At 42.1% G+C, this 20,950-nt stretch overlaps 1 long non-coding RNA gene across 2 annotated transcripts; it reads right to left on the bottom strand.

Moving 5' to 3' along the window:
- Nucleotides 1–2,065: 2,065 nt before the first annotated feature.
- LOC309338891 lies at nucleotides 2,066–11,054 on the bottom strand. Of its 2 annotated transcripts, XR_014155091.1 has the most exons (4): nucleotides 10,916–11,054; nucleotides 4,608–4,803; nucleotides 2,899–3,064; nucleotides 2,066–2,207 (listed from the first exon to the last, which is right to left on the bottom strand). It is a non-coding gene; the product is annotated as an uncharacterized lncRNA (long non-coding RNA). The 2 variants fall into 2 exon arrangements; XR_014155092.1 differs by lacking the exon at nucleotides 2,899–3,064.
- Nucleotides 11,055–20,950: the final 9,896 nt, after the last annotated feature.

Raw genomic sequence — 20,950 nt, 5'->3', positions numbered from 1 at the left:
GCCAGGTGCTTTCGTTGAGGCTCGTCTAAAAGTAAGAAATGTAAGCGGCCCAGGAGTGCTTTAGGCATCTCCCATGACTTTCACAGTCCTCTGTTCTGCTCACCAGTTATTTCCCAAGCGTTGGGAAATTCTAAACAATGATACTTCAGCTGAAGATAATGTTTGCCAAATGCTGCTTATGCTTTTTCCTTTTTCTTTTGCAGGGCTGCCCTCTGCTCTGGAACAGTTGCGGTTGCCCTTTTCAAATCGAGGAATCTGCATTTAACCCTCAGCTGAAAGACAGGACCCACTTATAATCTGTTTGAAGATGTTTTTTGTTCACCTGCATCCTTAAATATAAGAACATAAGAAATGCCTGCTTGATCAGCGGCCCATGTAAAGGCACCCTTCTGTTCATGGAAGGGGTTTGTATTCAATGGAGGCAACTACTCACAGAAGCGGAAGAGGCAGTTTTCTCAGCTTCCACCCCCTTCACCCACTCCCCATGCTACTCAGTCCTCTGCAACAGATTAAGAACATAAGAAGAGCTGGCTGAATCAGCCCAATGGCCCATCTAGTCCAGCATCCTGTTCTCACAGCGGCCAAGCAGATACCTGTGGGAAACCCACAAGCAGGGCCTGAGCACAACAGCAGTCTCTCTTCCTGTGCTTTCCAGAAACTGGTGTTCCTTTGTGTCCTTCTCTCTCAAGGAGGACTATATGCAAAATATGACAGGGTTCCTGCGCTCTTAACAAGTGTAAAGAAAATACAACTTTGGCAAGGGCAAAGGTCTAGAAATGCCCCACCTGTTGAAATTCACTCTGCTGCTTTTAAGGAACTTTGTCCTTCACTGTATCTTGGCTGTGAGTCCTGGGAGAACTGCTCCCTGCCTTGCAGGCCTTTCCCCACCTGGCCTGGGACGTTCGTAGCAGTGAAATTCTGACTGAAATTAGGCTGTAGGTCAGAGAAGGAAAATGTTACTTTCCCTTGCAAGACGCACAGGATTTCCCGAACTGGGTAAAGAAAAACACACCTTCCCATTGTCCTAGTTTATAGCACAGAGTGTCCTTGTACTTCTTTGTGGATACCATCAGTTTCAGTCTTGGTAACTAAGGAAAATATTCTGACGAATGCTTCATATTTTTTGAACTACAGTGGTACCTCGGGTTAAGTACTTAATTCGTTCCAGAGGTCCGTTCTTAACCTGAAACTGTTCTTAACCTGAAGCACCACTTTAGCTAATGGGGCCTCCTGCTGCCGCTGTGCCGCCGGAGCACAATTTCTGTTCTCATCCTGAAGCAAAGTTCTTAACCCGAGGCACTATTTCTGGGTTAGCGGAGTCTGTAACCTGAAGCGTATGTAACCTGAGGTACCACTATATTTAACTTTGCATTATATGTACTAAACTGCATTCTAGTAGTTTTCAACAGGTCTAATTTCTTGAGATCAGTCTCCTTAGTTAGAAAAATATATTATATGAAATAGCTGTATATAAGTATTTTTTTAATAACTAAATAAAAGACAGGATTAGAAGATGCAGAGAACAATTCATCCCATCCGATTGCAGTGTGCAGCCACTATTCACTTTAGCTGTCATTAAATCCCAGATATTCTCCCCACCACCACCAATAATGCTGCAGAGCCCCTTATTTTCTGTAGCAGCTTCATAAGCAGACACTTATGACATTTGCTGCTGAACATGCAAAAGGGGCCTTTGAGAATGCTTGAGCCTAGGTCTGCCCCTCCAATTATACTACATGTGCCAGCAACTGCAAGGCAGCCTGTGATTGGCTGAGACTGAAGGGAACCACCTGAAGCATGCCAATCATTCCAATCACAAGGGCTGCCCCTGTGCTGGAAACCCTTTGTGGAATGAAGGTGGCCCCCTTCAAACTCAACAAATCTTACTCTAGGTTTGGAACAATGTTAGCGCAAGCAGTGGCACTGGGAGGGTAGAGTTAGCCCCACCCATTCCTACAGACTCATGTGTATTTTGGGCAGGAAACAAGCAATGATGTATATGATAAAATCCCTAACATAAAATGTGGTTTCTCACAAGTTAATCAATAGTGAACGGTGATTTGTTCATACCGCCAGGCTTCTTCTGTAATATGCAGCTGCATAGCCAAAAGGAAACAGTCTAGAAGTTGTGCTGGAATAGTGAGAATCAGTGTACAGAAAGGGAGAATAGAGATGCACCTAGCAAACGGAGGAACCTCTCAACAAACCTTTGAAGACAAAATTGGAATAAAGTCACATTTATAGCTGACAAGAATAGAACAAACAGAATACATATATCATATATTTTAGGAGCAGCCTTAGCAGAAAGGCAAGGATATATCTGCAGGAAACAGAATCCTATGCATTCTTAGATTTATGACTGATTTTTTAAGAGTGTGGGAATGACTGCCAGGATTTCATCTCATTCATCTTTGTCTAAAGAGGCTCAAATGAATGCTGCCACCAGAGGTTAAGGAGATCCATTTGTCAACGCAAGAGGATGGGTCGGAGACAATAAAGGAAATGGTAAAACCAGCCATCAATCCCTGTTATTTATTGTGATTTAATTAGCAGATTTAGACTGCATTCTTCAGAAAGCTCTGCCAGGCCAAATCCCATTTACTATTATGGGGCTTTCCTAGACGCTGAGCTTTGCAGAGTGGGTTGCAAGCGTGTTTCTTCCTCCCATGCCTTATCATTTCTTCTTTATGCAAAACATGCAGAATAAGACACTTGGGAATATATAGTACAGAACTCTGACAGGACCAGATCCAAGTTTGAGGGGAACTTTGGGGAAGAGCCCTCTGTTGGGCCTTTCCTATGTTGTGGGCCCATCCAACTTACCCCAGTGGCAGTAATAAGTAGTCCCACCACTACCACCCCTCAGTGGCTAGATACAGTAAGTGCTATTTCAATTACCCAGAATGCCTCTGTCATAGTGTTGCTCCAGGGTATTGTTGGGAATTAAAATGGTGGCTCTTGGACACAGCTGAATTTTTAAATGAGACCCAGGGCAAGCATTAATGGTGGGTCCTGCCAGGGCGTTGGGACTTTTCAAGGATGTCATGTGCTGATGCCAGGCCTGCTGATAAATGCCAAAGGTGATCACATTATGCAATTTTCTTGATAGGATTTAATTTAAATAATAACTAAATCACTGCTCAAGACAACTGTTAGAACAGTTGATAGCATTTCTGGATGTGATTTTAATGATTTAATTTAGAAGAATTGATTTCAATTATCAAGGCAAAATGTGTTTAGTGGCCACACTTATGCAAATTTGCTTAATTTGCAGATTAAGTATGACTGACATAGCCTCTACTTATCCACAGAAAACTAACATGACAGAAATAAGGCTTAACACCTTTCCCCCTGACATGCCATGTGAGGAGAGATTTTGTTTTTTATGGAGAAGCATTCAGTCATATGATGCCCCATCTATACTTTGAAATGGTACAACTTGGGCACAAATTTAGCATTTCTCAGTCAGGACAGGCAGAGGTCTTATACTGAATGTCAAAGCAGAACCCCAAACATTGCATGGTGGGATGTGCAACTCATGTCCAGCCACATGGTTGACTGAGAAATGGATTATTCTCATGTTGCATGCTCATTTCCTCATTGAAGATGTGAGCCACTCAGGAACAGCCTTGCTATTTATGTAAATGAGGCCCATATATGATGCTAACTACCTATCCATCACGATCATTCTCAATGATGCTAAGTAAACCATGGCTTAGTCTCAATTAGCAGGGCAGCAGAAAGACCAGGGGAGGAAAAATGTACCCATGATCTGTGGTCTAGGACAGGCATCCCCAGCCTGTGGCCCTCCAGATGTTTTGGCCTACAACTCCCATGATCCCTAGCTAACAGGACCAGTGTTCAGGGATGATGGGAATTGTAGTCCAAAACATCTGGAGGGCCGAAGGTTGGGGATGCCTGGTGTAGAAACTCAGACTTCTTTTCATTCACACTAAGCCATAGTTTGGCTTATCAGTATGAGCAAACTGGGCCAAAGTAACTTCAGAAGAAGTCCACATATGGGATTTAAAAGGACCTTATAGGCAATACGTAATAATTAAAACAAAAAACGGATGCTAAAAGCAGCAGTAGAAGAAAAACTTCTGCATCTTAAAAAGTGCTAGGAAACTGTTTTTCAGGAGAAGCTGTCATTTAATCCTTTCATTTATTGGATTTGTCTAGGACCTCCCCAACTCCCATGGACCACTTGAAAATTGCTGGGGGATTAGATGGACCACTTGCCTGTTGTAGCAATCATAATGTGCTGTGATAGATGCTGCATTAGTTTTAAATTGTATTTCTACAGACGAGGCACAGACCACCTGAATGAAGGCCATGGACCATTCCACAGCTTGGGAAGCCCTGGCCTGGGAGACCATACTATGAAAGAATTCAAAAGAGCTGGCAATAAAGAAGGGCTTTTTATCCCTTTCAATAAACTGTTCCCTCTTATCCACTGAGAGGAATGACCATCGCTTAGTAGTAAAATACCTGCATTGCACGCATACGAAAGCTTATACCCGGAACAAACTTAGTTGGTCTCTAAGGTGCTACTGGACATTTTTTTATTATTATTTCAACTGCATCAGACCAACATGGCTACCTACCTGAATCTACCTGCATTGCACGCAAAAGATTCAAGATTCAAAAGATTCAAGGTTTAACAGTAGCTCCAGGTCTGGCTTGGAACAGCCTCAGTCGGAAACCCCGGCTAATTGCTGCAACTCAGCATAAACCATACTGAGGGTTCTTCCACACTTCCTCTTGTCCCACCACTTTCTCCCAGAAACATGGGAACATGCCCTACAAATATGGACACAACATAGAACATCACATTCTGCTCATGCTTCCTAGAGAAAATGTATTCTGTAAGAAAAGTATATGATCAAATGAATGCCTGCCAGTGTTATCCAATAATATTTAGGCAATGGCTAAAATACAGCGTGGTTTTTGAAGAAAGATTTCATCTCTCATCAGCAATAGGATCTATTTTTTAAATGTGCTCCCCCATCCCCACCCCCCAAAAAACCAAATGCTGGAATGCTTGATAGAAATGCATTTATTTGTCAGATCACGAAGTTCTCATAACATTTCTCAGCCTTAATAACACATCTGCTCTTAAAATGTGGTCTCTTGGTAATAGCTGGCTGAAAGTGTCTGAATTTAGGGATTATTTGAGACAACAGATTTCCTTCTATTTGGAATTGAATGAGGCATCTGCTCCCTCACCGTTGGCTTTGTGGGATATTCTCAAGGCAATCATAAAAGGGCAGATCATTTTGTACATTATGGAAAGGAAAAAAAGACCTCTGTTGGTAATTATGAGAATTGGAAGGGTATATTGGGGACCAGGAAAAATAGTACTTGATGACTATAAAAGTAGTTGCTTCATAGAGCCTCCACCCAATTTCAGGAAGATGTAGAGCACCCAGATTAACCAAAGAAGGGACCACAGCAATGAATGAAGGCCCAAAATTAGCAGGTGGAACAAAGAAGTGGGAAGGGGGGAATCTGGAAATTATTTGCATTGTACCTCAGGAAAAATAAACAAGAAACTGGCTGACTCATTACAGGATGAAGAGTTAGTCATGGATTCCCGGAGAATGAGCAGATTGTCTGCCAGTATTTATGACAACCATGTATTTGGGGAGGAGATTTTAAAAATCGGATTGTTGTTGTTTAGTCGTTTAGTCGTGTCCGACTCTTCGTGACCCCATGGACCAGAGCACGCCAGGCACTCCTGTCTTCCACTGCCTCCCGCAGTTTGGTCAGACTCATGTTTATGGCTTCGAGAACACCGTCCAACCATCTCGTCCTCTGTCGTCCCCTTCTCCTTCTGCCCTCAATCTTTCCCAACATCAGGGTCTTTCCCAAAATTGGATTATGGTGCACAAAATCACACACAGTCTTCCATATATTAATTTGCTTTTGAAATATTGAAAAGAAAGCAATCCCACATCAATTTGGGAATATGACTACAGAATTCCAGAGCCTCTACTAAAAGGCTTAACATTTACAGTACCTTGACAAAAGTTGGTATTAGAATCACAGAATTGTAGAGTTGGAAGGGACCACGAGGGTAGAGAAAACCTTCCATTTTGCCCAGTGTGAAACAAACACTTGCTTTGGAGGAAGTTTGTTGTGGAATTCCAGGGACAAAAGTGTTTTGGTGTTTTAAGGTGCAAGTAAACAGATACCTGCATGCATGTCTACAAAGGACCTCATGAGCTGTATTGTCCAAGAAGAACCTGCACAAACAGGTGCAGTTCCACAGTTCCTGATGTTACCATGGAACAGCCATGTCTGTACCACAAGCCAAACATTCATTTCCTGGCATGTACCACCCCCCAGGGTCAGTTCTTTAAACCTTTTAATTTTTTTACTTTGACTTCCTTTCCAGGACTACTAAAGCCAGGCTTCCTACATGCCGTTAACCACCCTTGTCCTTTGGGTACAGGGATGGTTTACGATGTACTAATGGAATGTCTTTTCATGAAAGCCATTTCCCAATCACTCTAATGCCATCCATAAACTTATGTGTTAAGCCAGTTGTACTTCCCTGTACAAGCACCAAAAGAGTGAACCCACCTCTATGTAACAGTCAGATTTAAGATGACACCTGAACTGCTACTGGGACTGAACAGGTGACATCACAGGATGACATACTGACTTGTTTTGCCGTGAAACTAGTGTGATGTTACAAAACAAGTCATGTCCTCTGGAGCTCAGTAAATGACATAGTACTTTCCAAATGGAATAGAACCTTCTTGTTGATATAGTACTTTCAAAATGGAGCAATGAATCTCTAGGCAATGGGATTTTCCAAATACTAGATGTAGTATCAAGCTCTGAAGATAGTTTGACACCACATGATTGATCAACCACTGGAAGAATGAATCATTCTTTTAAAGTACTTTCCTTCTGGTTCAAGTATAACCACTATTCCAGTTCTGTTCCCGATCCAGTCAGCAGATGGATGTGTTACAATTGGCTTCCTTGATCCCTCCTAATTAATCTTTTACATTTTCTTACAGAAGCATTTATTACTATTCTTACACTTAACTCCCACCTTCAGGGATTTGTAGCTCAGTAGGAGAGCCCATCTTTTCCATACTGAAGTCTCCAGGTTCAGTATTTGGCATCACAAGCTTTTTTAAAAAATAAAAATAAATCAGATATAAGTCCTAGGGAAGATCACTGCCCAACAGATAATATTTGATTAGATGGAATAATCATCTAACTGAATAAGGCAGCTTCATATAGTCACAGGATGGTGATTGCTACAGTACGACAGTATTGCATCAGTTGCCATCCTAGCACATCACATGCTACAATCCTCACCTCCCCCTATCTTCCTCCCAATAGATCTTTGCATCTTTGCATTGAAGGCCTAGAAGAATGACATCAGTTCCCATCCTGGGGGCTAATACATTCTGCAGAGGCTCTGCCATGAACTAGGTTTCTTCTCCTATTATTATTTTATTTTTAAAACTTATTAAGTTGTTGATGGGGGGGGGGGGAGGCGGAACCACTCAGCGCCTTCTCAAGGTGGTAATCCTTTCCCCTGCTCTCTCTCTATATAATGACTTTTTTACCACAGTCTTTACGCATGTGTGATGAACCTCCCTCTCAACAATGTTCATGTGTGATGAACCTCCCTCAACAATGCTTTGGAATAATGCTATGTTAGGGACATTGTGGAAATAAAAATGGCAACTACCAGACCCAGATACCTGGCATTGACTGGAGCACTGCTGTCCACTCTCGCTGCTTCTGCGCTCAGGCAAGCTCACCGGGGAGGGTGCAACCATTGCAAGTACTCTTGGATGGGGAGTACTTTGTGGGAGAGCTGCTCCAGAGGAAGAACTGTGAGGGGAGAGATACTTTTTGTTCTTCATCAGGCAATGGCTTTCCCACCTGCCTTGCCTCACCCTCCCGCCCTGGGAGCCTTGCCCAGACCATGACTTGGAGAACAGCAGAAGCAGCTTGGAAGAGAGAAGAGGAGCTCAGGGATATTTCTTAAAGTAATTTTATAAGTTGTGTGTCCTTTTTTCTCAATTTGATCCTTTTATGTGGTTTTCTACATTTTGTGGTATTTTATGCCCAAACATTTCATGCATTTTTATTGATTATAGATTAGTAATTCTTTATTGTAATAACTCTTTAATTACAATTTGCTGATGCTTCATTTTAATGTTTACTATTAGATTCTAATGAACTATTGAATATTGCTTTATTTGATATAGGTTTTTTTTTTAAAGTTATTGTGACTTTTTATCTTGGACCAGATTGTTATTATTAATGTTTGATGTTTTATTATGTTTTTGTATGTGTTGAAAGCTGCCTAGAGTGGCTGGGGCAACCCAGCCAGATGGGCGGGGTATTATTATTATTATTATTATTATTATTATTATTATTATTATTAATATTATTATTTTATCTTGACTCATTTCAACCTGGGTTCATGCTTGGTTATGGAACTGAATTAAACTTGGTCACCCTGATGAGTGACCTTCAACAGAAGAACAGGGGGAGTGGGGCCATATCCTTCCTTGATCTCTCAGTGGCTTGTGATATCATTGACCACAGTATACTTATACACTCTATGTGAGGCTGCCCTTGAAGTTGTTCTGGAAGCTGCACTTGGTGCAAAATGCAGTGAATTGACCCTCACTGTGGCAGGATTTGGGCAACATGTTACCCTACTGTTGAAAGAACTACATTGGCTTTCAGTTAGCTACCAGGTGAGGTTCAGGGAGATGGACTTTTATATTGGTATATAGGTAAAAGGTAAAAAGGTAAAGAACCCCTGGACGGTTAAGTCCAGTCAAAGGTGACTATGGGGTTGCAGCGCTTATCATGCTTTCAGGCCAAGAGAGCCGGCGTTTGTCCACAGACAGCTTTCCGGGTCATGTGGCCAGCAGGACTAAACTGCTTCTGGAACAACGGAACACCGTGACGGAAACCAGAGTGCATGGAAACACTGTTTACCTTCCTGCCGGTGCGGTACCTATTTATCTACTTGCACTGGCATGCTTTTGAACTCCTAGGTTGGCAGGAGCTGGGACAGAGCAATGGGAACTCACCCCATCACAGAGATTCAAACCGCCAACCTTCTGATTGGCAAGCCCTAGGCTCAGTGGTTTAGACCACCCTGTCACCCACGTCCCTATATAAAGCCCTATTTGACTTACCCCTTATATACCCAACTGATCAGTATGTGCTACAGCTAAAGATCTCCTGCAGATGCTACCTTATTAGGAGGTCTGCTCTGCACAATGTAGGAATCAGACCTTCAGGGCTGTGGCACCTGTCCCTTCGAATCTCCTTCCCTTAAATATTAGGCACTAGCTCTTTTTTGACACCTGCTGAAGACCTTCCTCATCCAACAACGTGGCTAAGTAGAGATCTTTCCCAGCCTGTATCTACAATCTGTATTGGAGTTGTTTTTAATCTATTTATTTGATCACTTGTTGCTTGTCACCCTGCATTCCTTTGCTTATTCCAAAGTGTGTGAGAGAGGGAGATTTGTCTCAGGCTGAATTCTCCTCTCTATGCTGAAAAGTCTTTATAAGAGACTGGCTGAGTGGACTGGGTAGTTGTACTGCAATGTTTTGCCTCCCTCTTGTGCCACAGAAAGTGGGCTATTTCATGAGCAAAAAGTGACAAAAATCATTGGAGCTATATAATTACTGGGGTCACCTATGGATAACAATGTTCACAGCTCAAACTGCATGGTTGTGCTTCTTCAAGGAGGTTAAAGCCACCCCATTTGAGAGCATGCTGTTTTCTAGCAGTCCAGATGCCACTGATTGGAAGTCACAGAGAGTCAACACAGAAGAAGCAACCCCTGCAAATGTACCTAATTTCCCTCGAGACCATTAGGTTTATGAAAACAAATAAAACCTCTGTAACATTTCCCCTCCTTTTTATGGTATCAAGAGTTCACTAGAAATTATTCCACATTTAATGGTCAATCTAAGAACATTAAATGTAGTTAACAATCAATTTAGCAGGTATTATTCCACTTCGGTTTATAAATGTCTAATTAAAATAGGTCATTTTGCTGTGCGGCGTGTGACTTTTGCTAGCCAATTGCAGCACTTAAGCCAATGCAGCAAAAATAATTGCTATTTGAATACCCTCTTTCTCCCCCCCCTCCAAAAAAGGGGGCAGCCTGCATATATATTTGCAGTTGCTACACCCCACTTTCCAGATCTTCCCTGTCATGCCTTCCTTCCAAAAACCTCCAGGTATTTAGAGCAAAACCACAGAGTGGAAGGCACCACATGGCTTGGCAAAAGGACTCCATAAAGTTCTGTCCTGTAGCTGTGGATACAAACTCAAGCTGGTCGTACGCAGAACTCCGACATGTTCAGCCCACTACCCCTCGGCACAGCCAAATGTTTCAGCAGCTGCCCTTTTGTCCTGTTTCTTAAATAAACAAAGAACAGATACAAATTAATGACCTAAATTTATGGCAAAGAACACTGCCTTCCCAGAGCTAACTGCCTTAAAAGAACAGATGTTAAAATAACATTCGGATTCGCACAAATGCAAGGGTTTTTTTTTTTTAATGAAGGGGGGGACGACTTCTGTGTGAACATGTAGGCTTGGAATACCATATAGAAAATAACCTCTAAAGAAGTAAGGCATTGCTTGCCCTTTGCTGTTGCACTACAGATTGTGTGACCTTCCTATCCTGAACGGGAGATGCAAATTATTCTGCACATCACATGCTACAATCCTCTCCCCCCATCTGTCTGTCCCCCCCAATAGATCTTTGCATTTTATCTCCAGTCTGGAAGGACAAGAAGAATGTTACTTTAGATAGTTATCAGATGCTGTTAGATTTGTATATCAGTCTCATTATTATTATTATAGTCATAATTATAATTATAAAATAAAACATTACCTCTTTGTCCCATCCTTCAGGAGGCAGTCTTTAGTCATGAAGAATGCTTTCTTGGAAAACCTTGTTGAGAGTTAAGCCTGAAAAGAGGCAGACTCTTGTGAATGGTAATTATATCCAGGTGCGAAGAAGTAATTAATAGAGAGAAACCTTTAGCAAAAGGAGTGAGAAATCTTAAGTTGGGAAGAGGGGGAAAACAGATGTAAAAAAACAACAACCATCGTGCAGATCGCAAGAAAAGTCACGTGTAGGATTACATTAAGGCAGTGAGCACTTTTTATCAAAGAGACTCATAGCAGAATGTTATCCACGAAGAGGAGCTACCTGTTAATACCTTCCTTGACCCCTCCAATCCTTTGCAGTGCCATTTGAGTTGCCCGTCAGATAGCGAAGTTTTGCCAATATGCTATACAGGATTCCTGAATTACATGGAAATATTATTCGTTCGAAATAATTTGCGGACCAGTTTTTCTATGCTCAATGCAATTTAATTAAATATCAACAAACATTTTGAAAGCAGCAATTAAACATAACATGCCTTTCACAAATCGACTCTCAGCAGCCATCAAATAAAATCTGAGCAGCCTTCAAATTGTCTCAGCACCCCATAGGTTTTACAATCCATCAAAAAGGCCACGAGGGAAGAAATCATAGAATTGTAGAGTTGGCAGGGACCCTAAGGATCATCTAGTCCTGTGGTTCCCAACATGGGGCACACGCCCCACAGGGGGGCAATTTGATTTTTAAGGGGGGCAATTCAAGAATGAGTTATTAACAATTGATGGCCTTTTAGGCATCCTCCACTTTGTGAATAATAAGAATTATATGTCATGGGGGGGGGGGTTTGACAGGATTTTAGAGATGCTTAGGTGGGGCATGGTCAAAAAAAGGTTGGGAACCACTGATCTAGCCCAACCCCCTGCTATGCAGGAATGTGCAGTTGTCCTATACAGGGATCGAATCTGTGACCTTGGCATTATCATCACCACACTCTAACCAACTGACCTATCGAGGATGGAACAGTTTCTGTTCTCAGGGAGGTCAGTCCAAAGCTTTGGGGGCAATTGCAATAAAGGCTCTACTCCTTGAGGCTGATGGTTTCACCCAGGGGTCAGCAACCTTTTTCAGCCATGGGCCAGTCCACCGTCCCTCAGACCATGTTGTGGGCTGCACTATATTTGGGGGGGGGGATGAACGAATTCCTATGCCCCACAAATAACCTAGAGATGCATTTTAAATAAAAGGACACATTCTATTCATGTAAAAACACGCTGATTCCTGGGCGGTCTGAGGGCTGGATTGAGAAGGCGATTGGGCTGCATATGGCTCATGGGCCTTAGGTTGCCTACCCCTGGTTTTACCCTTCATAAAACACAGGAGCCCCTGGGGCAAATACAGGGGCAGGTGGTCTCAGAGTTGCATGCTCCCCATTTCCCTGAGTGGCAAGAAACTCAGAGACAGGGCTACTGGGTTTTGCTTCCTTTGGATGACAGAGCATGCTAGACACATAGTGTTTTTGTTATATCTGTCTATTTACAAATATCCATGCAGAGCATAATGGGATCAAATAGATTACTAATGCAGGCAGCACAACCACTGATCCTGCATGAGATTCCTAACTGACCTAGGGTCCTTCATCTTCAGTCAACTCACAGCTCCCTTGTCTGGCTCTCTTTCTAACCAAACTTAAGCAGCAACTGCTTCTAGTTTTCTCTCTTTCCCTCTGCCAAATTCTGATGGACTTCACATTTCCAAGATTAGAGAAAGACTGAAAGACATCGAGGATGATCCAGCTCCTTTTGTTATATCTCTGGGTCATCCATCAAGTTTGTCAAGCAAAATAATGGGATAAACTCCATTCATGCCTACCTAGGCAGTCAAACTCATTATAGTATGTTGGGTCCTTGGCTGTGAAGGATTTTCATGTGGGAATTATAACTTGCCCTGGACAAGAATCATTCTAAATTCCCGACAAATTCTTATCATAAATTTGAACATATGCTGTATGGATATAGTGGAACATGTCTTGCTGAAGAATGGACAAATAAATACATGTTTAGATCATGACAAAAAAGGAAAATTTCTGGATACCTTAAATGACTGTGTTCTAGACCAGTTGGTCCTTGAATTGACAATAAAGGGAAGCAATCCTGGTGGGAGATGTAGACATTGCTGAATTCATTCCTGAATTGCCAGGGTGGTTATCTAAAGAACTTTTAACTGAGTTAAGATTAAAAAAGGATGTGTATAAAAAATGGAAAAGGGGGGAAACCACCAAAGAGGAATTCAAATAAATAGCCAGCACGTGTAGACACAAAGTCAGAAAAGCTAAAGCACAGAATGAACTCAGGCTTGCTAGAGAGGTTAAAAGCAACAAAAAAGGCTTTTATGGGTATGTTTGTAGCAAAAGGAAGAACAAAGAAACTGGGGTCACTCAGAGGAGAAGATGGTGAAATGCAAACAGGGGACACAGAAAGGGCTGAACTCCTCAATGCCTTCTTTGCCTCAGTCTTCTCCGATAAAGAAAACAATGCCCGACCTGAAGAATTTGGAGCAAATGATTCAGCAGAGGAAACACAGCCCAGAATAACTAAGGAGATAGTACAAGAATACTTGGCTAGTTTAGATGTATTCAAGTCTCCAGGGCCAGATGAACTGCATCCAAGAGTATTAAAAGAACTGGCAAATGTGATCTCAGAACCACTGGCAGTCATCTTTGAGAATTCCTGGAGAACAGGCGAAGTCCCGGCAGACTGGAGGAGGGCAAATGTTGTCCCTATTTTCAAAAAGGGGAAAAGAGAGGACCCAAATAATTACCGCCCAGTCAGTCTGACATCAATACCAGGGAAGATTCTGGAGCAGATCATTAAGCAAACAGTCTGTGAGCACCTAGAAAGGAATACTGTGATACCAATAGTCAGCATGGATTTCTGAAAAATAAGTCATGTCAGACTAACCTGATCTCGTTTTTTGACAGAATTACAAGCCTGGTAGATGAAGGGAACGCAGTGGATGTAGCCTACCTTGATTTCAGCAAGGCATTTGACAAGGTGCCTCATGATATTCTTGTAAAGATGCTGGTAAAATGCGGACTTGACTATGCTACCACTCAGTGGATTTGTAACTGGCTGACTGACCGAACCCAAAGGGTGCTCATCAATGGTTCCTCTTCATCCTGGAGAAGAGTGACTAGTGGGGTGCCACAGGGTTCTGTCTTGGGCCCGGTCTTATTCAACATCTTTATCAACAACTTGGATGATGGACTCAAGGGCATCCTGATCAAATTTGCAGATGACACCAAACTGGGAGGGGTGGCTAACACCCCAGAGGACAGGATCACACTTCAAAACGACCTTGACAGATTAGAGAACTGGGCCAAAACAAACAAGATGAATTTTAACAGGGAGAAATGTAAAGTATTGCACTTGGGCAAAAAAAAATGAGAGGCACAAATACAAGATGGGTGACACCTGGCTTGAGAGCAGTACATGTGAAAAGGATCTAGGAGTCTTGGTTGACCACAAACTTGACATGAGCCAACAGTGTGACGCGGCAGCTAAAAAAGCCAATGCAATTCTGGGCTGCATCAATAGGAGTATAGCATCTAGATCAAGGGAAGTAATAGTGCCACTGTATTCTGCTCTGGTCAGACCTCACCTGGAGTACTGTGTCCAGTTCTGGGCACCACAGTTCAAGAAGGACACGGACAAACTGGAACGTGTCCAGAGGAGGGCAACCAAAATGGTCAAAGGCCTGGAAACGATGCCTTATGAGGAACGGCTAAGGGAGCTGGGCATGTTTAGCCTGGAGAAGAGGAGGTTAAGGGGTGATATGATAGCCATGTTCAAATATATAAAAGGATGTCACATAGAGGAGGGAGAAAGGTTGTTTTCTGCTGCTCCAGAGAAGCGGACACGGAGCAATGGTTCCAAACTACAAGAAAGAAGATTCCACCTAAACATTAGGAAGAACTTCCTGACAGTAAGAGCTGTTTGACAGTGGAATTTGCTGCCAAGGAGTGTGGTGGAGTCTCCTTCTTTGGAGGTCTTTAAGCAGAGGCTTGACAACCATATGTCAGGAGTGCTCTGAAGGTGTTTCCTGCTTGGCAGAGGGTTGGACTCGATGGCCCTTGTGGTCTCTTCCAACTCCATGATTCTATGATTAGAAACAGTGACCTCAGTGCAAATTCAACATACAGTATATGTAGGTGGACAATTGCCCAGGAAGTCCAGCACAGAGACTTTTCAAAAGAGGAAATTTGTCAAAGATGAGAGGATTGGTAAAAAAAAAAAAAAAAAAAAAATTGAAAAGGAAAGTCGTATGGGTCAAAGGTATCCATCCAAGAATTCTTAAAAGAGTTCACATGTGAAATTTGCTGACCTAACTGAAATGTGTAACATGTTTAATTGGCCATGTTCCAGTCTTCTAATACCTTTGTGCCTGAAGTGTTGCATTGGAACATGGCCAATGCAACACTATAATATTAATTTTACTATTTATATCTGGCCCATCTGACTGGGTTGCCCCACACTGGGTAGCTTCCAACATATATAAAAACATAACAAAACATTAAACATTTAGAAACTTCCCTATACAGGGCTGCCTTCAGATGGCTCAGGGGTCAGATAAGTCCATACCCTCCAACATTTCTCCATTGAAAATAGGGACACCCTAAGGAAAAGCGGGACATCCTGGGATCAAATCAGAAACCGGGACGGCTTCTGTAAATCTGGGATTGTCCCTGGAAAAAAGGGACACTTGGAGGGTCTGATGTGGTGATTTAAGAAGCGCTGGCTTTAGGTGATACCACCTATATTCACACACAACACAGCCTGAAGCCAGCTTAACAAATTACAAGTCAACTTCAACAAATCCATTTACTTGCTGCGCGCCAAGTGCATTTTGTTCATGCCATCGCACACTGCACTCCATTTCCCTTCTTCCTCAACAGTCTAATATACATTTTCTTGTCAAGCGTCTTGGCAGTCAACTCCACGGTTTGCAAGATGGACTGAGAATTCCACAGGTGGACTGATTAGTGGGTGGCATTTTTGAGTTCTAGCAAGCTGTTAGCATTATGTCTGTTTGCTTTAGGTACAGATGTGAAGTGATTTGACAGTCAATTTCAGAAGTGTGTGAATTTTTTTAATGTCAAACTCTTCTTTATGGATACAGTCTCTTATCTGCCTGGCTGTCCATTGGAGAGAGAAAAAACCACAAAACCTCAATCTGGTGGTTTCCAACAACAAGGAGGAGTGGGGGTAGGGATCCAAATGCTTTCAAGTGAGAAAAAAAATGGTTTTGCATTGGAGGGCGGAGGGAAATGTAATTCAGTTGAGGGCTTCAATCCACATGACCAAAATTCTATAGCGGGTACAAAGGATCTGTTACTAGGAAGTCAATTTTCTGTTTACTTCACACAACTCACCCGAACACAAGGTTGCATAACAAAAGCCATAGATAGAGGCAAGTGATGTTTGACAAGTGGAATTTTCTGTTGACTTGCTCGTTACATTTCCTCCTTTTGACAGAAACATTTGGAATGTGATTTTTCTTGCAGTTACTCTGAGCCCGAAATAACAACTCTAGAATCAACGCTTTGGAGGTGGAAAGGTACAACACAAACACTTGCAGTCAGAGCAACATGGGAAATATGAGTTGACATGCACAATAACCACACGTGGCACATGGTTTATTGATTGCATCTTGTCATATGAAAGAGGCACTCTCAGATCTTGACATCATACTTCCATATATTTCACAACTGTGGAGGAAAATGTAAATATTATCTATAAAAGCTGTGGATAGAGCTGGCTAATGAATGGGCCAAGATTCCTCTCTCCACATAGCAGCCCTTCTTAGAACAGCAACAGTCAACACCTGTATAAGGGGAGGCCACTTTCTTGTCCAGAAAGTGGTGTGGGAGAGGGACAGCCTGTCACATGAGCTCCTGCGTCAGGAGCCATCAAGCTCTGCATTATATTTGGCACTGTTTCATACCAAGTTATCAAATTTATGAAACATATGCGCTTGGGTGAAGTCATCAGTGAGGGAAAACTGAGGAAAATGGTTCCTCCCAAAAGACTGCTCAGGAAGCTGACTGGCAATGGCGCTTTGCCTTTCTGGAGCATGCCTAATCATGCAAAAGCGTGTACACGAAATGCCATGCATTGGCACACTTTCTGTAGGTAGCTATTAACCAAAATATTTCATATCACACTCAAAGAGAGATGTAACGTCAATATGTGAATTATTTCTCTCGCACAACTTTTGTAAAGGTCGCACAAGTGAGTGCTGCAGGCGATTTTTCCTTGACACGACGCAATTTAAAATATGACATGGCTACTGGGTGTCAGGCAGAATTGCCATGTGGCCTTTGCACCACCAATTAGCCTTCCCTGATGTAGAGAAAAGTTCATTCAAAAGAGTGGTCATAACAGCCTTGGACTGTCCAGCTCGTTGTTTGTTTATTTATTAATAAAAACACTTCCATAAAAATACCAAAACGGTTTCCAAAAAGTATACACAGGCACAATAAAAACCACATACAGATTTAAAACCTGAGAGCCTCAGCTAACTATAACTTTGTCTGCATAAGCCTGGCTTCTGCCTGGCTTCATCTCAGAGACATACATGTTAGTCTCAGAAAAAGAGAAATATATAATTGGTAAAAGAGTATAGTAAGCAGTAAGAACTCCTTCTGGCCAAGGAGTTCATCACAGTCAAAGGCACTGTGATACGAATGGTGGGAAAGGAAATAGCATTACTAACAAGCCTCTGAATATGTTCTGAGGTAATTTCTGAGGTAATTTCTGTGGAGAACAATAGTCACTCCAGTGCAACTGTGGCAATAAGCCTGATCTAGCATTGGGCGTACCTTTTACTCCTAGTTCCATGTTGATTAGCTTCGGGTACAGTCAATTCTGAAAGAAAGAATTAGCATGGTGGATTAACATTTGTGAATACCATAGGTGACTGAACAGCCCTGAACTCTATTTCTGTGAATGCTCATGTCAATTCAAGGAGAAGATAATATCCATTTCAAATCTTACCACAGGCTGGGTAAAAGAGGGTGTTACTTATCATAGACACCAAGCTTTGGGAACTAATTTTGCCTTTCCCCAGCAATTGTCTGAAGTACTAAGAATTTCTGAAGAACAAGTTTGCAAGGTAGGGGAAATGGGGGTTGGGGGTTGGGAGGCACCTAAGGACATAGAGTGCAGGAAATATTGCAATATGTAAATTATCATTTACACACAGCCTCACTTCTTGTGTAAGGCATAAAGACAAAAGACAAACGACAAGTAGCTGCAATACGATGCATAAGATTGAAGCTCTCATCATCCGATCTAATTCCAGGATGAGTAGTACAACCCAATGCAGCAGGCAAACACACTTGCACAAAACCAACAAAATAAGAGCACACACTGGCTATTTGAGTTATTTATTTATAGATTGCTTGTTTCTGAAAATAATATGCTGCCATTCGGATTAGAGGAAATAAATGGGATGCATCCATTGGTGCATGAGCAGAAAACAGCTCACACAATGGCACTTCCTCCTCCCTGCAGCTCCCCTGAACCCCTCAAAAAGCCTCCCCAGAAGGCTGGGAGGAACAAGCAAGCTTTGTGGGCTATGTGACCTGGATCTGCAGGAGAGGACTGCCCGAAATTGAGGGGGAATCTTGCACCAGTGGAGCACAACATTCAATTCCTCCATCTGATTTCAGGCAATGTCCCCGCCCACTTCAGCCCCGGACAACCCAATCCACAATGGTTGGTAGGCTCCACCAAATTTCTGAAGCAACTTTTGGGCGTTCCAGCAGAGAGGACAGGAAGGGAACAGTTATCCCTTGCACTAACTTGACTTCCGCTCAGTTGGAGAAGACTCAATCCCAATAACAAACCCAAATAAAACACAGTCTTAAAACAATCTTAAATTTGAGTGTGCGTGAGTCTCCATGTAGGCAGCTGAACTAAAAACCCCCCGAAGTTTGGCCTTGTTTACAGTTTGTTTCCCTGCATTTCTTCCTTTGAAAAGTTTCTCCTGCACCTTTTTGCTTTGCTGTAAATGCATCCAGGCCTTTTGACTCCAAAGCGTTTTGAATATAGTTTCTTTTCATTCTTTTTTTCTTTTTCTTTTCAAGCTTTAGTTTGACACTCTAATGAAGCTGTTAATTTGCTTTGGCTTTTTTTCTCTTCTTTTTACACTTATAAATAAAAACATTTGTTCCATTTTTTTTTAAAAGTGTGAAGAGCTGCAGCAGAAGCCATCAATTAACACAAGCAGACAGGGCCAGAGTCCTTCCTTCCTTCCTTCCTCCTCCCCCATAGCATACTGTAAAGATAACTGTGTGGTGCTACTTTGGAGGCTGCTGCTTGGGAGGGAAGGTTAAACGGAGCGTTCCCATTACTACCCCTCCTCCTCCCTCACTACATCTGTTTTTGGACAAATAGCATAATCAATACAAGGCCTGCAAAATGGACTTTTTCAGCAGCTGCACTTAGACAGAAGGCACAAGAAGGAACGAGGGGGGGATATATCCTTTTGTGTTCCAAATAGCCGTCCAAAAGCAACCAAGGTTGCCAGCGGTTGTCTGTTTCTTTCCAAGTACCACTTTCCCTTTCCCCCATTACAGAATTTGCAAAAAGCAAACCACCTCCCTACTTCCCCTCACCAGCAGCTTTGCTTAATTAGCCGGGTTTCTTTTTTTGAACAGTTACACAAGTATTCAGCAGAGGCATTTCCTGTAAGACAGACCACGACTGCCAGAAGATTCTGGTCAGTGCAGGGTATTCGAAGCAGACTAGCAACCCATCTCTGACACTAGGGGTCTGTGAACCGCCCTGAGAGCTCCGATTATAGGGCAGTATATAAATCCAATAAATAATAATAAATAAATAATAACAACCCGTCCCTTTTGGTTGTCTCTGTTTCATGATTTCCCCAATCTTGAACTCAGTTGCAAATCATTATTTTTAAACCCTCATGAATATTCACCAGCATTTTAATGCAAATTTCTCCTAACAAGCTCCATTTTATATGCAGTTTTAACTAACGTGCACATTTTTGCAATGCATTTTTGCACATTATTTTGACTAATATCTGCACTTTTATGCAGATACTTCCCCTCCAAATATGCATTTTTGTAAACGTTGTTCATTGGTGAACTGCATCACAAAATTCAGATATATGTGAATTTTGAAGGATGGCTATGTTTTGGTTCGCATATCATTTTAGAAAGTGCCAATTTGACAGTTTTAAATGTGCACTGAATCAAATTTCTCACCCATCCCTATCCAACACCAAAAGTGCATTAGAGGGCTCTGCCAATGAGACTAGTTACATCATTTCAATTTAAATCATGAGGGGAAATCGAACCATGATTTTTTTCAACAGGCTTTCACCAGATTTACGTTTAGAATGGAGAGGAACAGAGATTGAATTACCATGTGGGCACTTTTGAAGTTAGATTTTTGCCTTTTCTTATCAAACCCTGTCCAAAAGGGTCAAGGAAGGTTCAAACAATGCTCTAAAACTTACCCCCCAAATATTAGCTGAGCTACAAGTTTCAATTGCACCTCCCATGGGGTTGGCAACAAAAACTTTGGAATGTTTGGAGGGCTCACCCTAATGCTAGCCAACTAGCCAAAAGCAACAGCTATGCCAAGTTCAGTGAAAAAGAAAATATAGCTTTGAGCAATGGAAAGTTCTAATTTATCTTCAAAGCAGTTTCGAAGGAAAGTCCTGCTGGCCAGATGTGTGATGTGTTTTCATTTGGGTGTCCTCCGTGAAACGTCTGGTGCTGCTCTCATTCAGAAGATTTTTTAACATTCCCATCTTATTCATAATGTTTTACAGTCTAAGATATTAAGAAATACGAAGTTATTGCTTATCTATTTGTCATTTGCATACATCACAAGTGAGGGACCTTGTTCAGCCTGAACCTGCCTTCCCTTGTCTTCCAGGGGACACATGCCAAGAGCAGACAGGGCTGGAGTCAATAGCATTCTTGTGGGGTGTAAAACACAAAGCAGT

The sequence above is a fragment of the Podarcis erhardii genome (assembly GCF_964252035.2).
Source record: "Podarcis erhardii genome assembly, chromosome: 3".
Classification (NCBI taxonomy): domain Eukaryota; kingdom Metazoa; phylum Chordata; class Lepidosauria; order Squamata; family Lacertidae; genus Podarcis; species Podarcis erhardii.
The sequence above is the reverse complement of the archived record's forward strand: the minus strand, read 5'-3'. Positions and strand labels throughout refer to the sequence as shown.